Source organism: Marmota monax, unplaced genomic scaffold (genome assembly GCF_021218885.2).
Source record: "Marmota monax isolate L192 unplaced genomic scaffold, Marmota_monax_Labrador192_F-V1.1 WCK01_AAM20220418_F8-fsc00416, whole genome shotgun sequence".
Taxonomy (NCBI): domain Eukaryota; kingdom Metazoa; phylum Chordata; class Mammalia; order Rodentia; family Sciuridae; genus Marmota; species Marmota monax.
In genome coordinates this window covers 287,889-296,947 of record NW_026694067.1, presented here as the reverse complement: position 1 = coordinate 296,947, position 9,059 = coordinate 287,889, and positions in this window count along the sequence as shown.

The following is a 9,059-nucleotide window of genomic DNA, read 5'->3' as shown; positions in this document are numbered from 1 at the left end:
GCACCTCCAGGTGGGAGACCCCTTCCACCTAGGTGACCAGGAGAGCTCCTATACCACCACAGGCGGGGTTAGTAGACTCTCCCCTCCAAGCGGGTGTCTGGGGGAACTCTTATATCTCAGCAGCCAGGGTAGAGGAAACTTGCCCCTCCAGGCTGGAGACCCCTCTCACCTGGGAATCGCGGGGAGCTCCTTTACCGCCATAGACAGGGTAGAGGGGACTCGCCCTTCCAGGAAGGAGACCCCTCCCACCAGGGTGTAAGGGGAGCTCCATATACCGCTTCAGCCAGGGTACAGAGGACTTGCCCCTACAGACAGGAGACCCCTCCCACCTAGTTGTTGGGTGGGGGAGCTTGTATACCAAACTAGCCAGGGTAGAAGGGATTTGCCCTTCCAGGCGGGAGACCCCTCCCACCTGGGTGTTAGGGGGAGCTCTTATACTGCAGCAGACAGAGAAGAAGGGAATCACCCCTCTAGGCGGGAGACTCCTCCCAAACTTGGTATCCAGGGAGCTCCTAAACTTCTGCAGCCAGATTACAGGAGATTCGCCCCTCCAGGCGGGGGACCCCTCCCACTTGTGTGTCTGCAGGAGCTCATATACCACCACAAACAGGGTAGAGGGGACTCACCCCTTCAGGCGGGAGACCCTTCACACCTAGGTGTCTGGGGGCACTCTTACACCGCTGCAGCCAAGGTAGAGGGACTAGTACCTCTAGGCGGGAGACCCCTCCCTCCTGAATGTCAGGGGGAGTTCCTATACCACTGCAGCCAGGGTAGAGGGGACTCGCCCCTACAGGCAGGAAACCTCTCCCACCTGGGTGTCAGGGGATCTTGTATACCTACAAAGCCAGGGTAGAGGGGACTCACTCCTCCATGCGGGAGACCACTCCCACCTGGGTGTCAGGGGGAGCTTACATAACCCCGCAGACAGTGTAGAGGGGACTCGCCCCTTCAATCAGGAGACCCTATTACCTGGGTGTGGGGGGTAGCTTATATACTGCCAAGCCAGGGGAGAGGGTACTCGACCCTTCAGGCGGATGATCCCTTCCACCTGGTTGTCAGAGGAGTTCATATACCGCCACAGGCAGGGTAGAGGGGATTCACCACTGGAGGCAGGAGACCCCTCCCATCTGTAGGGGGGAGCTCCTATACCACTGCAGCCAGGGTAGACAGGACTCCTCTCTCTAGGCCAGAGACCCTCCCACCTGGGTGTCAGGGAAGATCCTTTAGCGCTGCAGCCAGGGTAGAGGGGACTCGCCCCTCCAGGCCAGAGACCCATCCAACCTGGGTTTCAGGGAAAGCTAGTATACCACTGCAGCCAGGGTAGAGGGGACTTGCCCTTTCAGTGGGGAGACCCCTCTCATCTGGCTATGGGAGGGGCTGCTCGAATACAGCCACAGCCAGGGTATAGAAGACTCGCCCTTTCATGCGGGATACCCCTCCCACCTGGGTGTTGGGGGGAGCCCCTATACAGCAGCAGCCAGTGTAGAGTGACCTCTCCCACCTGGGTATCATTGAACCCTTGTATATCACCTTAGCCAGGGTAGAGGTTACTTGATCCTTCAGGTGTGAGACCCCTCAAACCAGAGTGTTAGGGGAGTCTTAAACCGCAGCAGTCAGGGTAGAGAAGACTGGCCCCTTCATGTGGGAGACCCCTCACACATGAGTGTTGCGGGGAGCTTGTATACACCTGCAGCTACGCTATAGGGGACTCACCTCTCCAGGCAGGAGACTCCTCCCACCTGGGTGTCAGTTAAATCTAGTATACCACCTCAGCCAGGATACAGGGAACTCGCCCCTTCAGGAGGGAGACCCCTCCCATCTGGGTATGGAGATTTGTATAAGGCAACAGTCAGGGTAGAGGGGATTCGCCTCTCCATGTGGGGGACCCCTCCCACTTGGGTGTCTGGGTGAGCTCCTACACCTCATCAGCCAGGGTACATGGGACTCGCCCCTCCAGTAGGGAGATCTCTCTCACCTAGGCATCGCGGGGAGCTCCTATACTGCCACAGCCAGGATAGAGGAGACTTGCCCCTGCAGGCGGGAGAACCCTCCCACCTGGTGTCCTGGGAGCTCTTATAGGGCACCACCCAAAGTAGAGGGGACCTTCCCTTCCATGAGGGATACCCCCTCCCACCTGGGTGTCTGAGGAGCTTGTATACCACCAAAGCCAGGGTAGAGAGGACTCGCCCATCCAGGTGGGAGACTACTCCCATCTGTGTGTAGGGGTCGCTTGTATACTGCCTTAGCCAGGGTAGAGAAGACTCCCTTCAGGCGGGAGACCCCTCCTACCTGGGTATCTGGGGGAGCTTGTATACCCCTGCAGCCAGGGTAGAGGGGACTCTCCTCTCCAGGCGGGAAACCCCTCCCATCTGGGTGTCAGGGGGAGTTCTTATATCCACACAACCAGGGTAGAGGGGACTCGCCCCTCCAGGCGGGAGACTTCTGCCACCTAGGTGTGTTAGGGGGAGCTCTTATACCTCCGCAGCCAGGGTACAAAGAACTCACCCCTCTAGGCGGGAGACCCCTCCCAACTGGGTGTTGGGGGAGCTCCTATATTTCTGCAGCCAGGGTAGAGGGGACTTGCCTATCCTGGCGGGGACCCCTCCCACCTGGGTGTCTGCAGGAGCTCAGAAAAATCTAGTATACCACTGGAGGCAGGGTAGAGGGGACTCGCCCCTCCAGGCAGAAGACCCCCCCCACCTGATTTTTGGGGAGAGTTCGAATACCACAACAGCCAGTATAGAGGGGACTCACCCCTCCACGCCGGGGACCCCTCCCACTTTGGTGTCAGGGGGAGCTTGTATACCACCTTAGCCAGGGTAGAGGGGACTCGCCCCTCCAGGTGGGAAGCTTGAATTCCGCAGCAGCCAGGGAAGAAGGGATTCTCCCCTCCAGTCAAGATACCCCTCCCACCTGGGTGTTGGAGGTAGCTCATATACCACTGCAGCCAGGGTAGAGGGAACTCAACCCTCCAGGCTGGAGACCCCTCCAGGCTGGAGACCCCTCCCACCTGGGTGTCCTGGGAAGCTCCTATACCGCCATAGCCAGGGTAGAGGGGACTTGCCCCTCCAGGCGGGAAACCCCTCCCACCTGGGTGTCCAGTGGGAACTTGTACACAGTTGCAGCCAAAGTAGAGTGGACTTGCCCATCCAGGTGGGAGAACCCTCCCACCTGGGTGTCAGGGGGAGCTCTTATATCACCAAAGCCATGGTAGAGAGGACTCGCCCATCCAGGAGGGAGACCCTTTCCACCTGGGTGTCGTGGGGAGCTCCTATACCTCTGAAGCCAGGGTAGTGTGCACTCTCCCCTCCAGGTGGGATACCCCTCTCACCTGGGTGTTGGGGGGTGTACTCCTATACTGCTGCAGCCATAGTAGAGGAGACTCGCCCCTCCAGGGGAGAGACCTCTCCCACCTGGGTGTCTGGGGAGCTCCTAAACCTCTGCATCCAGGGTAGAGGGGATTCACCCCTCCAGTCTGGAGACCTCTCAACCTGGTTGTGGTGAGGAGCCCGAATACCGCTGCAGCCAGGGTAGAGGGGCTAGCCCCTCCAGTCAAGAAACTCTTCTAGCTGGGAGTCGGGGGAGCTCCTATATTGCCCCAGCCGGGGTAGAGGGGACTCACCAGTCTAGGCGGGAGACCCCTCCCACCTGGGTGTGTGTGGGGGGGGGGGCTTGTATACTGCCGCAGCCAGTGTACCAGAAACTCCTCTCCAGGGGAGAGACCCTTCCTACCTGTGTGTCTGAGGGAGTTCATGCACCGCCTCAGTATGGTAGAGGGGACTCATCACTGAAGGCAGGAGACCCCTCCCACCTGCCTGTTAGGGGAAGCTTGTATACTGCTGCAGCCAGGGTATAGTGTACTCGCCCCTCCAGGTGGAAGACCACTTTCACGTGGGTGTCTTGTGGAGCTCATATACCGCCGCAGCCATGGTAGAGGAAATTTACCCCTCCATGTGGGAGACCCCTCCCACCTGGGTGTGTGGGGGGGGCTACTATACTGCTGCAGCCAGGGGAGAGGGGACTCGCCACCCCTGGCGGGAGACCCCTCCCACCTGGGTGTCATGGGAGCTCTTATACCCCAGCAGCCATGGTAGAGGCAACTAGCCCCTCCAGGGGAGAGACCCCTCCCACGTGGGTGTCTGGGGGGAGGGCTCCTATACTGCTGTATTCAGGGTAACAGGGACTCACCCCTCCAGAGGAGAGACCCCTCGCACCTGGGTGTCCTGGGAGCTCATATCCTGCCACAGCCAGGGGAGAGGTTCTCACCCCTCAAGGCGGGAGACCGCTTTCACCTGGGTGTCAGTGTCTTGAATACCACTGCAGCTAGGGTAGAGGGGACTTGCCCCTCCAGGCAGGAGACCCCTCCCTCCTGGGAGTCAGAGGGGGCTCTTATACCCCCGCAGCCAGGGTAGAGGGGACTCGCCCCTACAGGAGGGAGACCCCTTTCACCAGGGTGTTGGGGGAGCTCTTATACTACTATAGCCAGGGTAGAGGGGTTTGCCCTGGCAGGCAGGAGACCCCTCCCACCTTGGTGCCACAGCCCAGGGGGTGACTAGCAACTTGTGTACATTGATACAGCAGGAGTGGGAGCCATTTATTGTAGGACCGGAGGGGTATATATATATATATATATATATATATATATATATATATATATACATATATATATATATTACACACAGCTTATCTTAATTAACATAAACTAGATACAGCAGTCAACCAATAAGGAATCTCCAACACTCAATGGCTCGCTGGCTTTACTTCACAAACCACTCCCTCTGCAAAATGCCAGGCGCCATCTTGACTTGTTTACAGACTCTAACACCTTGGAGTCCAGGGAGCTCTTATAGGGCAACAGCCAAAGTAGAGGGGACTTGGGCCTCCAGGCAGGAGACCCCTCCCACCTGTGTGTGTGTGGGGGGGGGAGTTCATGTATCGCCTTAGCCAGGGTAGAGGGGACTTGCCCCTCCATGCGGGAGACCCTTCCCAACTGGGTGTCTGGGGGAGCTCCTATACCACTGCAGCCAAGGTAGAGTGGTCTCACCCCTCCAGGCAAAATACCCATCTAGGCAGGAGACCCCTCCCACCTGGGTGTCAGGAAAAGCTACTATACCAACACAGCCAGGGAAGAGGGGACTTGCCCCTCAAGGAGGGAACCCCTCCCACCTGGTGTCATACACCGCAACAGCCAAGGTACAGGGGCCTCACCCCTCCAGGCAAGAGACTCCTCCCACCTAGGTGTCTGGCTGAGCTCCTATATGTCCGCAGCCAGGGTAGAGGGGAATCGCCCCTCCAGGCAGAAGACCCCTCCCAACTGGTTGTCCGGGGGAGGGCGATTACTGCTGCAGCCAGGTAGAAGGGACTCGCCTCTCCAACCTGGGTGTCTGAAGGAACTTCTTTACTGCCTCAGCCAATGTAGAGGGGACTTGCCTTTCCAGGCGAGGGACCCCTCCCACCTGTGTGTCTGGGGGGAGCTCGTACACCACTGAAGCCAGGGTTGAGGGGACTTGACCCTCTTTGCAGGAGACCCCTTCCACCTGGGTTTCGGGAGGAGCTCATATACTACTGCAAAAAGGGTAGAGCCGACTAGCCCCTCCAGGTGGGAAATCCCTCCCACCTGAGTGTCCAGGGTAGCCTGTATACTGCAGCAGCCAGGGTAGAGGGGACTTGCCCCTCCAGACAAGACACCCCTCCCACCTGGGTATGGGGGGTGGAGCTCTTATACCACTGCAGCCAGTGTAGAGGGGACTTGCCCCTGAAGGCGGGAGACCCCTTTCTTCTGGGTTTCCAGAAAGAAGTATACTGCCTAAGTATACTGCCTTAGCCAGGGTGGAGGGTACTCACTCCTCCTGGAGGGAGATCCCTCCCTTCTGTCTATGGGGGAGCCGGAGCTCATATACCGAAGCAGCCAGGATAGAGGGGACTCGCTCAACTAGGCGGGAGACCCCTCACACTTGGTTGTCAGGGGAGGTCATATACTGCCACAGGTAGGGTGGAAGGAACTCACCACTTCAGGCAGGAGACCCCCTCCTATCTGGGTGTAGGGTGGAGCTGCTATACCACAACAGCCAGGGTTGAGGGTACTCTCCCCTTTAAGCTGGAGACCCCTCCCTCCTGGGTGTTAGGTGGAGCTCCTATACTGCCTCAGGCTGGGTAGAAGGGACTCACCCCTCCAGGCGGGATTCCCCACCCACCAGGGTTTCAGAGGGAGCTCTTATACTGCCACAGCCAGGGTAGAGGGGACTCGCCCCTACAGGCCATAAACCTCTCCCTCCTGGGTGTCTCAGGAATTTGTATATTCCCTTAGCCAGGGTGGAGGGGACTCGCCCCTCCAAGCTGGAAAGCCTCTGATCTGGCTATTGAGGCGGGGGGGGGGGGGGGGGGGGCTCGTATATGTGGCTGCATTCAGGATAGAGGGGACTCGCCCCAATAGGCTGGAGAACCCTCACACATGCTTGTCAGGAGAGCTCATATTCTGCCAGAGGCACAGTAGAGGGGACTTGTCCCTCCAGTTGAGAGACTTCTCCCTGGGGGAGCTCCTATACCTCTGCGGCCAGGGGAGAGGGGACTTGCCCCTCCAGATGGGAGACCCCTCCCACCTGGGTGTGGGGGAACTCAAAACAGCCACAGCCAGGGGAGAGGGGAATCGCCCCTCCAGGAGGGAGACCCCTCCCACCTGGATGTATGTGTGGGGGAGCTGCTATACCGCAGAAGCCAGAGTATTGGGGACTCGCCCATCCAAGCAGGAGACCTTCCCACCTGGGTGTCACTGGGAGCTTGTATACAACCTTAGCCAGGGTAGAGGGGAATTGCCACTACAGGCAAAAGAAGCCTCCCACCTGGATGGGGGGGGGGCTCTAATACACCCAAAACCAGAGTATAGGGTACTTGCCCCACCAGGCGGGATACCCCTCCCACCAGGGTGTCAGGGGGAGCTCATATACTGCTGCAGCCAGGTTAGAGGGGACTTGCCTCTCCAGGAGGGAGACCCCTCCCACCTGGGTGCCGGAGGGGGCTCCTAAAACTGCACTGTTAGGGTAGAGGGTTCTCGCCCCTCCAGTAAGGAGAATCCTCCCACCTGGGTGTCGGGGGAAGGTAGCTCTTATTCTGCTGCAGCCAGGATAGTGGGGACTCGCCCCGATGTGCAGGAGACCCCTCCCACCTGGGTGTAGCAGGGAGCTTGTATACCACCTTAGCCAGGTTAGAAGGGACTCAACCCTTTAGACAGGAAATTCCTCCCAACTCAGTGTTAGGGAAAGCTAGTATACCACTGCAGCAGCTAGGGCAGAGGGAACTTGCCCCTTCAGGTGGGAGACTCCTCTCATCTGGATATGGCGGTGAGCTCCTATACTACCACAGCCAGGGTAGAGGGAACTTGCCCCTCCACAAGGGAGTTGCCTCTCACTTGGGTGCCTGGGGGAGCTTGTACATTGCTGCACCAGGGTAGAGGACACTCTCCCCTCTAGGCAGAAGACCCCTCCCACCTGGGTATCCAGGGGAGATGCTATACTGCTGCAGCCAGGGTTGAGAGGACTCACCCCTCCAGGGGAAAGACTCCTCTAGGCAGGAGACCCCTCCCACCTGGGTGTCAGGGAAAGCTACTATACCACCAGAGCCAGGGTAGAGGGAACTCACCTCTTCAGGCAGGAGATCCCTCCCATCTTGGTATGGGGGGGGGCTCCTATACTGCCTCGGCCATGGTAGAGGGCTCACGCCTCAAGGCGGGCCCCCTCCCACCTGCGTGTCTGGGGGAGCTTGTACACCAATGCAGCCAGGGTAGACGGGAGTCATTCCTCCAGGTGGGAGACCCCTTCCACCTTGGTGTCATGGAAAATTATTATACCACTGCAGCCAGGTAGAGGTGACTAGCCCTTCGAGGCCGGAGACCCTTCCCTCCTGGGTGTCCAGAGGAGCTTGTATACAGACTTAGCCAGGGTGGAGGGGACTCTCTCCACAAGGCGGGAGACCCCTCACTCCTGGGTTTTGGGGGGAGCTCATATACCACCGCAGGCAGGGTAGAGGGGACTTGCCCCTCCAAGCAAGAGACCCTTCCCACCTGGGTTTGCGTGGGAGCTCCTATACCGCAGCAGACAGGCTAGAGAAGACTCACCCCTCCAGGCAGGGGACCCATCCCTCCTGGGTGTCAGTGGGAGCTCCTTTACCGCTGCAGCCAGTGTAGAGGGGACTGGAACCTCCATGCAGGAGACCCTTCCCACCTGGGTGTCAGGGAAATCTAGTATACCACTGCAGCCAGGGTAGAGGAAACTCGGCCCTCCATGCGGGAAACCCCTTTCACCTGGGTGTCTGGGGGAGCTTGTACACCGCCTAAGGCAGGGTAGAGCAGATTCACCGGTCCAGGAAAGCTAGTATACCACCACAACCAGGGTAGAGGGGACTCGCCCCTTCAGGCAGGAGACCCTCCCATCTGTATGGGCCGGGGGAGCTCGTATACTGATGCAGACAGAGTAGAGTAGACTTGTCCCTCCATTCGGGAGACCCCTCCCACTGGGTGTCTGCTGGAGCTCCTATACCACAGCATCCAAGCTAGAGGGGGACTCACCCCTCTAGGCAAGGGACGCATCCCACCTGGATGTCTGGGGGAACTCTATAACCCACAGCCAGGGTAGAGGGGACTTGCCGCTCCAGGTGGGAGACCACTCCCACCTAGGTTTCGGTTGGTGGTAGCTCATATACCACTGCAGCAAGGTAGAGGGTACTGGCCCTTCCAGTCTGGAAATTCCTCCCACCTGGATGTCTGCGGAAACTGGAATACCTACCTCTGCAGCCTGGGTAGAGGGGACATGCCCCTCCAGGCGGGAGACGCATCCCACCTGGGTGTCAGGGGGAGCTCTTATACCACTGCAGCCAGGGTAGAGGGGACTCGCCCCTCCAGAGGGACACTCCTCCCACCTGGGTGTCACAGTGAGATTGTATACCACATTATCCAGGGTAGAGAGGACTCGCCCCTCCATGTGGGAGATCCCCCCTTGAGTGTAGGCCGGAGCTTGTATACTGCCACAGCCAGGGTAGAGTGGACTTGCCTCTTCAGGCAGGAGACT